The sequence below is a fragment of the Anopheles gambiae genome, chromosome X (assembly GCF_943734735.2).
Source record: "Anopheles gambiae chromosome X, idAnoGambNW_F1_1, whole genome shotgun sequence".
NCBI classification, from domain to species: Eukaryota; Metazoa; Arthropoda; class Insecta; order Diptera; family Culicidae; genus Anopheles; species Anopheles gambiae.
In genome coordinates, this window is record NC_064600.1 from 27,052,770 (window position 1) to 27,065,125 (window position 12,356).

General features: G+C 55.4%; 1 long non-coding RNA gene across 1 annotated transcript in view; it reads left to right on the top strand.

The window, feature by feature from the left end:
* Positions 1–4,257, top strand: part of LOC133391850 (uncharacterized) — a 7,735-nt gene extending 3,478 nt beyond the window's left edge. The window contains exon 2 of the long non-coding RNA XR_009765305.1: positions 3,433–4,257. This is a non-coding gene — a long non-coding RNA (uncharacterized LOC133391850). The remainder of the gene's footprint in view (positions 1–3,432) is intronic.
* Positions 4,258–12,356: the final 8,099 nt, after the last annotated feature.

The window sequence follows — 12,356 nt, forward strand, 5'->3', positions numbered from 1 at the left end:
CGACAAGGAGACCCATCGCAAATCGGTCCAAAGGGCGCATCGACCGGGGGCTCTCCGAGTCGCCAGCGCCTTCCAGACCGTGTCTTATGATGCCGCTTGCGTTGTCGCCAACACCACCCCGTAAGTCCTCCTCATGCAGGAGGATATCCGCTGCCACGACGAAAAGGCAGCGAGTGGTTGAGTTCAATCGGACATACGAAAGCGGCAACGGGAGGAGACGATGAGGCGCTGGCAGGACCAGTGGACAACGGGTGCAGGGCAACCAGGAGCACCAGGACTGAAGACGAGGAGGCTGATTCCAGACATTAATCTCTGGGTCAGCCGCAAGCATGGGGAAGTCGACTTTTTCCTCACCCAGCTCCTCACGGGGCACGGGTTCTTGCGCTCCTATTTCGTCGAGAAAGGCATCCTGGAAGGCTCGCCCAACTGCCCCGAATGTGGGGACGCCGTGGAAGACGTTGAACACGTGCTGTTCCACTGTCCACGGTTCAATCGGATCCGGAACGAGATGCAGCAGCGGTGCCATTCCCGAGTAACAATGGATAACATCGTCTCGGAAATGTGCGCCCGCAGCGATACGTGGGAGGCCGTCCGCGCCGCCGCCAGGACAATCTTCTCCACTCTCCAAGCGAGATGGGATGTTGAGCGTCCACCAACGGCAAGGCGACGCAGGCGGGCCAGACGGCGGGCGAGGGACGCAAATGGTGGTCCCTCAGGCCATGCGGCACGGCAACAACCCGCACCGCAAGGGCCACCGTAAGCTGGAAAGTTATTAATCTTTTATTTATTTTCGTTTCGTTCCAGCTTTCTTTTTCTCTTCTCTCATCTATTTTCAGCTTTCTTCTATCTCTTTCTCCTTTTTCTTGTTTCCTGTATCCAAATTTCGTTTCAGGAGAACTGCCTTACGGGCTTTTAGTGGTGACCAACGATGCAGACCCCCCATTGCCCACCCGAAGTGTAGGCGATAGGACCAAAGGGACCGCGTCGCACCACGGAAAGCACCGTAATAAGCAGAATCAGCAGACCAGATCGCCGCAGAAGATGCGTCGTGACCCAGGGTGCAACCGCACACACGACTCCGCAAGAAGTAATACGCACCACAAGCGTACCGGCCGAGTTGGGTGAGTCGGAGAGGGGGATGGAATATGCTCACTCTTCGTTAACAAAAAAAAAAAAAAAAAAAAAAAAAAAAAAAAAAAAAAAAAAAAAAAAAAAAAAAAGGTAGCCAAATGCGCTATAAGCAGCTACTGGAGGCAGGCACTTTCCCCGACGCATGGAAGCGGCAACAACTGGTGCTGCTTACCAAGTCGGGGAAACCACCTGGGGAGCCCTCGTCGTACCGGCCAATTTGTTTGCTGAGTGTGCTGGGGAAAATTTTAGAGCGGTTAATTCAGCGGAGGCTGACAACCCATCTGGAGTCGACCGGGGGACTTTCGGACGCCCAATACGGTTTCCGTAAAGGGCGTTCAACCGTTGATGCCATCACTCGGGTGATGAACAACGGGAAAGTCGCTCTAGACAAGAAGCGAAAGGGAGATCGTCTCTGTGCGGTGGTAACGGTGGACGTCCGGAATGCCTTCAACTCGGCAAACTGGACAGCGATCGGCCAAGCTCTGCAGCGTAAAAACACTCCGCCTTATTTGCAGGCGTTGCTGCGGAACTATTTCATTGGCCAAACGCTCCACTATGACACGGATGAAGGAGTAGTGTCGAGGACTGTATCTGCTGGCGTTCCTCAGGGTTCGGTTCTAGGACCAACACTTTGGAACGTCATGTACGACGACCTACTCCGCTTGCCGCTCGAGGGACTACGAGCGGACATCATCGGGTTTGCTGACGACGTGGCCTTCACATTTCTGGGAAGGACCACGGAACAGGTCAGCGCTTTAGCAACGGCTAACCTGGAGAGGATCGAGCGGTGGCTGCAAGGAGTCGGTTTGGAACTTGCACACCAAAAGACCGGGTTCATGATTTTTTGTACTCATCATGTCCCGCAGCTCGCAGAGCTTCAAGCGGGCGGTCACTCGATCCAATCCACGGAAACGCTGAAGTACCTGGGAGTGGACCTCTGCCGCAAACAGCACCACAGCCGGCATCTGGAGAAGGTGGTCAATAAGGCTTCACGGATTACGAATGCCTTGACCTGCCTAATGCCGAATAAGCGTGGTCCTAAGAGCCGCAGTAGGAGACAGATCGTAAACGTCGGCAACAGTATCATCCGATACGGAGTTGCCACCTGGGGGCGATGGGTGCTCGACAAGGAGACCCATCGCAAATCGGTCCAAAGGGCGCATCGACCGGGGGCTCTCCGAGTCGCCAGCGCCTTCCAGACCGTGTCTTATGATGCCGCTTGCGTTGTCGCCAACACCACCCCGTTAGTCCTCCTCATGCAGGAGGATATCCGCTGCCACGACGAAAAGGCAGCGAGTGGGGGTGTTCAATCGGACATACGGAAACGACAATGGGAGGAAACGATGAGGCGCTGGCAGGAGCAGTGGACAACGGGTGCAGGGCAACCAGGAGCACCAGAACTGAAGACGAGGAGGCTGATTCCAGACATTAATCTCTGGGTCAGCCGCAAGCATGGGGAAGTCGACTTTTTCCTCACCCAGCTCCTCACGGGGCACGGGTTCTTGCGCTCCTATTTCGTCGAGAAAGGCATCCTGGAAGGCTCGCCCAACTGCCCCAAATGTGGGGACGCCGTGGAAGACGTTGAACACGTGCTGTTCCACTGTCCACGGTTCGATCGGATCTGGAACGAGATGCAGCAGCGGTGCCATTCCCGAGTAACAATGGATAACATCGTCTCGGAAATGTGCGCCCGCAGCGATACGTGGGAGGCCGTCCGCGCCGCCGCCAGGACAATCTTCTCCACTCTCCAAGCGAGATGGGATGTTGAGCGTCCACCAACGGCAAGGCGACGCAGGCGGGCCAGACGGCGGGCGAGGGACGCAAATGTTGGTCCCTCAGGCCCTGCGGCACGGCAACAACCCGCGCCACAAGGGCCACCGTAAGCTGGAAAGTTACTAATCTTTTATCTTTTTCTTTTCGTTTCTTTCCAGCTTTCTTTTTCTCTCTTCTCCTCTATTTTCAGCTTTCTTCTACCTCTTTCTCCCTTTTCTTGTTTTCTCTATCAAAATTTCGTTTCAGGAGAACTGCCTTACGTGCTTGGAGTGGTGACCAACGATGCAGACCCCCCATTGCCCACCCGAAGTGTGGGCGATAGGACCAAAGGGACCGCGTCGCACCACGGAAAGCAGCGTAATAAGCAGAATCATCGGACCAGATCGCCGCAGAAGATGCGTCGTGACCCAGGGTGCAACCGCACACACGACTCCGCATGAAGTAATACGCACCACAAGCGTACCGGCCGAGTTGGGTGAGTCGGAGAGGGGGATGGAATATGCTCACTCTTCGTTAACAAAAAAAAAGGTAGCCAAATGCCTCGTCATCTAATTAGTGACGCGAATGAATGGATTAACGAGATTCCTTCTGTCCCTATCTGCCATCTAGCGAAACCACAGCCAAGGGAACGGGCTTGGATGCACCAGCGGGGAAAGAAGACCCTGTTGAGCTTGACTCTAGTCTGGCATTGTAAGGCGATATAGGAGGTGCAGCATAGGTGGGAGGGCTTCCTCGTGGAGCTCGCCTCTGAGATACCACCACTCTTACTGTTGCCTTACTTACATGATTGGGTGGAACAAGCGCGGGCCCCAGGTCTGGATCGTGCGCGCACCTCCTCGGGGGGCTGTGGCGGCGGTTCGCCTGCGCGCGCCGAATGCGCCGTGTTTCTCGCTCAGCGTCCAGTGTGTCGCTGGGTGGTGCCGCCGGGGAGACTGCATCGTAGCATCGTCGTGTGTAGCGTGTTACCCGCTTGTCCGACCGTGAGCCGTGGCCCGCAAGGTTACAAGCTTGCGTACGTCGGTGCATTCGTGGTGCACTGCTTCTGCGCGGTCGATCGTTTATGATGTCACGTTTGCCCCCGGTTCCGCGCGCCGCCCGGCTCGAAGACTCCTGGACAGGTCCTTTCGGTCCACGTCATGGACAGTGCCAGGTGCGGAGTTTGACTGGGGCGGTACATCTCCAAAACGATAACGGAGGTGTCCAAAGGTCAGCTCAGTGTGGACAGAAACCACACGCTGAGCATAAGGACAAAAGCTGGCTTGATCCCAACGTTCAGTACACTTCGGGACAGCGAAAGCTTGGCCTTACGATCCTTTTGGTTATAACGAGTTTTTAGCAAAAGGTGTCAGAAAAGTTACCACAGGGATAACTGGCTTTTTTTTTAAAGTATTCGGGTTGTTTATTCAGTTCATTTCATTTTACTGTCTAGACCCAACCCTCGCCGAAACCGCCCTTTTGCCTCGCGGAGGGTCTAAAGGGGGTTGTTATGCTCATTCGAGCAACCTTAATTCGTGCATAGCGCACCAGTCTGATTTATTTTTCAAATTTATTCTTCCTTCTAATTCAAATTCTTCATATGTGCCTGTTGAGGCCTTCCTCTTTACACCTCCTTCCTGTTTATTGGCTCATCCTATTGGGAGGACAACTCAGCCTCAACCGCGGCTGCGGCCTCGGCTTCGGTCAGCCCTACGCGGGGCACCTCAGCTGCCATTGTCACCGCTTCTGAAGGCAGAGCTGCATCGGCTGCTTGACGATCTCCAATGTCGTCGTCGTCATCGCTGTCGTTAGCTGGAGCTGGTCGATGTGTGCCGTGCATTTCAGCCCGGGCTGCGCGCTGTCGTTCCCTTAGCCTCGCCACCGCAAGACGGTTAACCTCCCGTCTCCGCTCAGTCCTTGGTGAGGGCGGTGGTGGGGGCGGGCGTTCTGCCTGTCGCTGCTTTTTTGCGGCTCTTCTGACTGCGTTGCGATTGTCATTATACCGCCGCAGCCTCTCCTGTCGAAGGACGTCAGCGTTTCGGAGCTGGGCGTTGTCGGCAAGTACGCCCTGCTCGAACAAGGACGTGCGGTAGTCGTCCCATTCGCGCTGAAGCACTGACGTTATCTGCTGGGCAGCCTCGCAGACGTTGCTCCAATTCTGCTGACTCTCGAGCATGTAGGCCAGCAACGTGTCCGGATTGACGCCGTTCATCAGTTGCTCGCGAACATCGGCGAAGCGCGGGCACGAGAACATCGCGTGTTCGGCGCTCCCCCGTACGCCGGGGCAATGCGTGCAGTCCGGGACGAGGTGAATTTCATGTCAGCGAGATACTCACGGAAAAATCCGTGACCGGAGATTATCTACGACAGATGAAAATTCACCTCTCCATGCTTCCGCGACTGCCATGCGCCGATGTCCGGGATAAGACGATGCGCCCACCGGACGTAACCACTGGCTTGATGACCAGCTGCATCGCTGTCCCATGTTGCTTGCCACTCGGCGATGGTCGTCTCACGTTCCTCCTTCCTCAGTTGTGCACCGGCTGCAGTCCCACGGCGGCTGTGCACCCTGGTGTCCTCACAGATTGCTCTGCAGATCGGCAGAAGTCCCGCGAGCAGCACTGCGGTCTCGTACCGAACCGTCCGGAACGTCCGGGCCACGGCGATAGCTGATTTGCGCTGGACTCGCTCTAGCAGCCTGCGGCACTCGCGAGTGTTCAGCGCCTCGTGCCATACAGGTGCGGCGTAACGCATCACCGAGTCAGCCACCGCTGCCAAAAGTCGGGACTTTGACATCTTCGGCCCCGGTGGTTCGGCATGAGTCGACCGACCGCCTGCGCGATCTGGTCCGCCCGCTGCGTCACTGCAGTCACGTGAGGTATCCACGATAGATGGTCGTGTACCAGTACACCAAGGTGCTTGATGCTCCTCGAATATGGGACAGCAGTTCCTCTCACGTCGATGGAGATGTGGCTTGGAGGTTGCTTCAGACTTGAGATAATCGTCATCTCCGTCTTAGCTGGTGCCAGCTCCAAGTGGTGCTGCTGCATCCACTGGTCGACTGCTGACACCGCTGCCTCCGCCACTGCTGCTGACTCCTCCGGTGTCCTACCCGGGTCCAGGACGACGAGATCATCGGCGTAGCCAATGACCTTGGCCTCGTCGGGTAGGGGAATCCGCAGCACCCCGTCTTACATTACGTTCCACAATGTCGGGCCCAGTATGGACCCTTGTGGAACTCCCGCGCTGACGCAACGTACGACGGGTCCCTCGCTGGTGTTAAAGATGAGCTCCCGATCCGTGAAGTAGGACTGCAGTATCCGCAGCAGCCCTGAAGGGACCCCCTTTTCTCGCAACGCATTGGCGATCGACTGCCAGCTGGCAGTATTAAATGCGTTGCGGACATCCAGCGCAACCACCATCAGGCATCGCTTGTCGCGATTATTGGTCCGGCCGAACGATCGGGCCGCCTTGCCTGCGTCCACCAGGCTTTGGATGGCACTGATGGTGGATCGTCCGCGACGAAAGCCGTACTGCGCGTCCGAGAGCTGCGGTGAATCCGGGTCCTCGAGGTGTCTGTTCAGGCGGTTGAGGATAAGCCGCTCCAACACTTTGCCTAGTGCGTCCAGCATGCACAGTGGCCTGTAGGAGCTGCTTTCTCCGGGGGCTTTGCCTGGCTTGGGCAGCAGTACCAAGCGCTGCCGTTTCCACTGTTGCGGAAACGTACCAGTGTTGAGGCAGTCCTGGTACACGCGGCAGAAAACCCCCGGGTACTTCTCAATCGCGACCTTCACCGCAGCATTGGGGATCCCATCTAATCCTGGCGCTTTCCTTAAAGCCATTTGAGCCGCGATCTCCTGCAGCTCTTCGGGGGTCACACGTTCTAAATCGGACGCTCCCGAATCGACATCGCCGGTTTCCGGCCAAGAGACTGGTGGGTGGGTGGGGAACAGATCTGAAACGATCCGTCCCAGCTCGACCGGGTCTGTCTCAGGCGGTACACGACTGCCGCGCAGATGAGACAGAACTACCTGATACCCCACTCCAAACTCGTTCTCCTCGGCGATGTTGATAAGCTTAGCAAATTCGGCGCGTTTGCTAGCTTTGATGGCTTTCTCCAATCTGGTCTTCGCAGTCCGGTGCTCAGCTGCGGCAAGACTCCTCTCCTGCAGATCGGTGGTTAGGCGCATCCGCTCACGCGCCGCAATGCACTCATTTCGCAGCTCTTCGATTACCGGTGACCACCAATAGACGTCGCGATGTTGATGCTGCAACACGTTGGGGGCCCGCTGCATGACAATGTCGCACGCGTCGACCATTGCGTCGACTAGGCCAGCGTGTGTCGTCGCTTGTTCCGCGAAGTTCACGTCCTCGAGAGCAGAACGGAAGCTGTCTACGTGGAACTGCGTGGTAATCCATCGCCTACCAGCGCAGATAACGCGCTGCCGGCCGGCTGACGGACCACCATTCGACGACCCGCGGGACTGATGTTCCGCTTCCCCAACGCTGTATGTAATCAATTGATGATCGGACCGGGCAAACTCGTGCACCTCCCACGTTTCTGGCCGAGCGATGGACGGAGTGGCGAAGCAGACGTCAATGACGCTGCTGGTGGCCACTCCTCTGCCAATGCACGTGGGTTCATTCCCGGAGTTGATTACCTGTAGCGGAACGCTCTGGATAAGCTGCAGCAGATCTTCACCTCTCTGGCTGTTCCTGGCACTACCCCACTCCGTGTGCCAGGCGTTAAAATCGCCGGCGATGACGACCTGGGAGTGGGTTGATGCCTCCAGCTGAACTGCGGCCAGAAAGCTTTCATAGTCCACCTCTGGGCGTCTCGGTCGCGCGTAGCAGCTTATGAAGACGATATCGCCAATCTGTGCGGCTAAAATTCCAGGCACAGCACTGCGCCACACCCGCTGGATTGGGTAGGAACGTGTAGCCACAACTGCTACCGATTTGGCGGCATCATACGCCCAACGCCCATTGTTCGCCGGTGGTCGGTAGATGTCCGACAGGAGCAGGACGTCAGCACGGTGTTCACGCGCTGCTTGGAGCGCCAAGTCCTGCCCTGCCTGACAGTGATCCACGTTGATTTGCGTCACTTTTAAGTTGAAGGCGAAGCCGGATGTTCGCAGCTCATGTGCCCGATGCGATGAGGTCCACCGCAGGCCGCACATTTAAAGTCGCTGGAGCAGTCCCGGGCTTTGTGACCTTCACTGCCACACCGGATGCACAGTTGCTGACGGTCTGTCGAGGAACGGCATGCGTGGGCAAGGTGACCGCGCTCCAGGCAGCGATAGCAGCGCTGGTGCTCAGGTGCTGCTTTCTCGACGCCTCTGATTTTGCTGATGCAGCCACAGAGTCGGAGCTTCAACCCCTCGAGGGCAGCGGCAGCCTTGGCGGGCAAGCGGACTCGAGCTCGCTGGGTGCCATCTTGAAGCTCCCACACGCTCACTCGGATGATTTCGATCGGCCCTTGGTGTTCTTCCTCGATGGCATTTTTTATGTCCTCTTCTGTTGCCAGAGGATCGATGTTCGTTATCAGGACATCGGCCATGTCGGTGATCACCCTGGCAAGTCCGGCGTCACCGACGATCTCCTGAACTTCTGCGCGGACCAGGCTGGCGTTGGCCGAATTACTTAACTCCATTCGGAGATTTGCGGCGTGGCTGCGCTTGCCCATTTTAAGGTGGTCTGCAAGGCCCTTGTGCGGGTCTTGTTTAACCGCATCCCGAACTGTTTTGTACAAAGTGTACCAGGAGTGTCAGGCACTCGAGACCACCTCTATCTTGTCCGGCCTTGGCCGAACCTTTTGCTGCTGCCGCTGCTGCTGCTGATGCGATTGCTGCCGGAGTTGCGGCGGAACATACCGCTGTCCCTGATGTTGCTGCTGCTGCTGCTGTCTACGCTGAAGCTGCTGCTGCTGCTGTTGCTGCGAGCCGGCGACCGCCTGTCGCTGTGGCTGACGCTGCTGCTGCTGCTGTTGCGGCTGCTGCTGCTGTTGTGGCTGCTGCTGGGAGCGTGGCTTGCCAGTGGCCTTGCCACGGTACCTGCGACGCACCACCTCACTGAATGTGAGCTCCGGCACGACGTCTCCGCGGACGGCTGTCGATGCCTCGCTACGCAGCAGCATGACTGCATGCGACGTCGACGCGCGGGGCTGCTCCTGCTCTTGCTGGTTCCGCTGCTGCTGTTGTTGTTGCTGCTGCGGCTGCGCAGAGGATCGGCGTGGCAACGGAGTTGGAGGTTGATGCGAACTAGTTGATGGTTGTCCGCTGGCAACCTTTGCTGCCAGTAGCGAGTTGAGCAAGTCTCGGTCGCGCTGATGTGCGGCAGCGAGCTTCTCCAACTGTGCCTCCAACTTCTCCTCTCGACGTTTTGCCTCCTCCTTCTCCTCTTGCAGCAGTTGGCACATGCCAGTTATCTGCTCCGAGAGGCGAAAATTTTGCTCCTTTATTTCCAAGTTCTGCTCCTCCAGTCGCTGAATTGTTGCCTTAAGCAACTCGAGCTCCGGTGTGGTCGAGGCGGCCTTGGTTGCTACGGCGGGCTTGTTGATGCCTGTGACACTAACCCTAGGCAGCGCCACTCGAGGCTCGGCCGCAAACAGCTTCGAGCCGGATGCCAAGCTGCTACGGCAATCCACAGAGGCCGACCTCGCACTCGCGCGGGTTGACATCCCGGATGATGCCATCATCTTTGCCGACGTTCAAGTTGGTGGGTTAAATAACCCTGGGGGTCGATGTGACCCCGGGGGTCGGTTGACCCCGGGGGGTCGGGATGACCCCAGGTATGCAGCGCCGTCTAGCTGGTGTTCTGCCGCTCAATCGCTGCTGTAGAATCCTTCTTCCACGCTGGTTTTTCCACTATGGTCCGACTTGCGACCCCCCTGGTGGGCTGGGGGGGAGGGGTGGCGGGTGGCGAAAAATTACGAGAGGGTGCGTCGCTCACGTGGGGAATGGATCCGCACCAATCCCGAATTTTTCCGGCACTTTTTCACGTCCAAATTGCGCTGCCCGCTTTTTCGACCCTTTTTGAACCTATTTTAGGGATTTTTCACCGGGAGCGGGGGGGAAATTATTTTCCCGTGTTTTGTTTTATCGCCCTCTATCACCCCGCAGCTTCGCCGATTTTTTTCTAATTTTTCGAAAAAATTTCGAAAAATTCGAGCAGTTTTCGAGTTGTTCGAACTCTTCGAATCGAGCAGATTCGAGCTGCCGCGGGCACTACACTTCTTCCCCGAATTTTCTGCGCACTTTTTGTAAACTCGAGCACTTTTCGAGCAGTAACGGACTTTTCAAATTTTTGCCCTTGGGAACTGCTCCCCGGACAAAATTTGTCCCTTGGGTATTATAGAACTGTCACCAAGAAACGTCAAAAAAAATTTTTACACGATTTTCACAAATTTTTTGATGCAATCTTATTGTACGCATAAAAACAAGCACAATGGTGAAAACCGCACACGAATCCGAGCAAAACTCGCGGAGTTATTCGCGATTTGCTATTTATTTCGATTTTTCCGAAAGCACGTGCTCCGGCGGTAGCACCCACGACACTTTTTATTTTCTCGTTTTTTCACCGATTTTCGTTCTGTTTTTTGTAAATTCACGTTCAGCGTCACTACGCGCACCTTTAAAAACACATCCGGCACGAATCCGTGCGTTTTTCACTGAGTTATTCACATTCAAAGTTCCCCATACAAATTGTATGGGGATGTAAACACACACTTTTATGCACTTTAAACTTCTCAAAACGTCTCGAAAACACTTTTAAACGCTTTAGAAGCGTCGAATTATCCAGAATCGAGTGTTTTCGGCGCCGAAATCACACAGTTTTGCGCATTTTTTCCACACCCGGAAATTTGGTGCTACCGGGGGGGGGGCAAATGTACACAGAACAACACGAATTTTTTAAAGCGCAAAAAATCACAGAAATTCGACCAAATAACACTATCTATAGGTTAATTGGGTGCTCTGAACACGATTTTGAGGGTTTAAGAGCGATCCGAGGCCGTTTTACACACTTTTTTGCACAACTTTGTCGGAGCGTGTTTACACGTGTGCTTACTGGTCGGCTACCCAAACAACACTACAGGGATAACTGGCTTGTGGCCGCCAAGCGTTCATAGCGACGTGGCTTTTTGATCCTTCGATGTCGGCTCTTCCTATCATTGTGAAGCAAAATTCACCAAGCGTAGGATTGTTCACCCTTTCAAGGGAACGTGAGCTGGGTTTAGACCGTCGTGAGACAGGTTAGTTTTACCCTACTGGTGTGTGCTTATAGTCGCTATCTTAACGGAATTCCTGTGCAGTACGAGAGGAACCACAGGTACGGACCACTGGCTCAATACTAGTCCGACCGGACTTTGGTATGACGCTACGTCCGCTGGATTATGCCTGAACGCCTCTAAGGTCGTAGCCAATCCGAGCTGATAGCGCTTCTCAAACCCATTAGATGTTCGGAAGCTAGCGGGCCTAACAACCCTCTGAGATCCGTTGGAGTCTGCGTCTGCAGCCCGGCGTCTCATCCCGCTATACCTAGGCCGCAACGAGTGGAGTTCGCTGCACGTGTTAGTACCGTAACTGGGAACGCCGTTGGCTTGAGCTCTGCCCAACGTGGATATACCTAGTTTCGACACCTATCAACCGCCCGCAAACGACGGGACTTCAGGCTGGGAGCTGCGAGTTGTAGAGATGCGTTCGCATCGATCCTCTCAGGCGACCCATGCTTGGTGGTTTGTCCGTGTGCCCCTTCCTCGATGTGCGCAAGCTCGTCTTGGTCTGGGGACCACGTCGACACAGGGGATACTTTTGTGAGAGCAAGAGTGTACTTAGTTGAGTGTAGCAAGGGATCGCGTGCCCCTTCCTCGATGGCGCAACGAACCATCTTGGTCTGGGGACCGTGGTACCGTGCTCTGGTGAAGCTTGGTGCGTGCTCTTTCCTTGTCAGACGAGTGACTTGACTTGGTCTGGAGACCGTTCCTTTACACTAGTGGACAAGAGCTGGCTACTTCCGTGTCAGACGAGTGACTTGACACGATATGGAGCGGAACACGTAACACTAGTGAGCTTGTCGGCGTTCCTCCTCCTTGACTTGAATGTCTTGATGCGAGGAACGTGCCGACCAAACCAGTAAGCTTACACACATGCTCGTTACAAGTTGTATAAGTTGATCCGTTTGGGCCGGTTGCCTTGCACATGATGGTGTTGTTGACCATGTTCGGTTAACACGTCGTGTGTCGAGGTGGTCGGCCTTGGTAGTAGGATGTCTTGTGCATGTGACGTGTTGACCTGGTTTGGTCGATGTGTCGTCGTGTACGAGATGACCTACTTACCCGTCAGTTGTCCAAGTTGTATCATGTGTTGACTTAGTTGACGTGTCATGTGCATGGATGATTGGCGTACGGGTCATGTATGGTGCACTTGCTTCAGTTGAAGGGATGTACTAGTACAGTTATATTAATTGTTTATTTCACG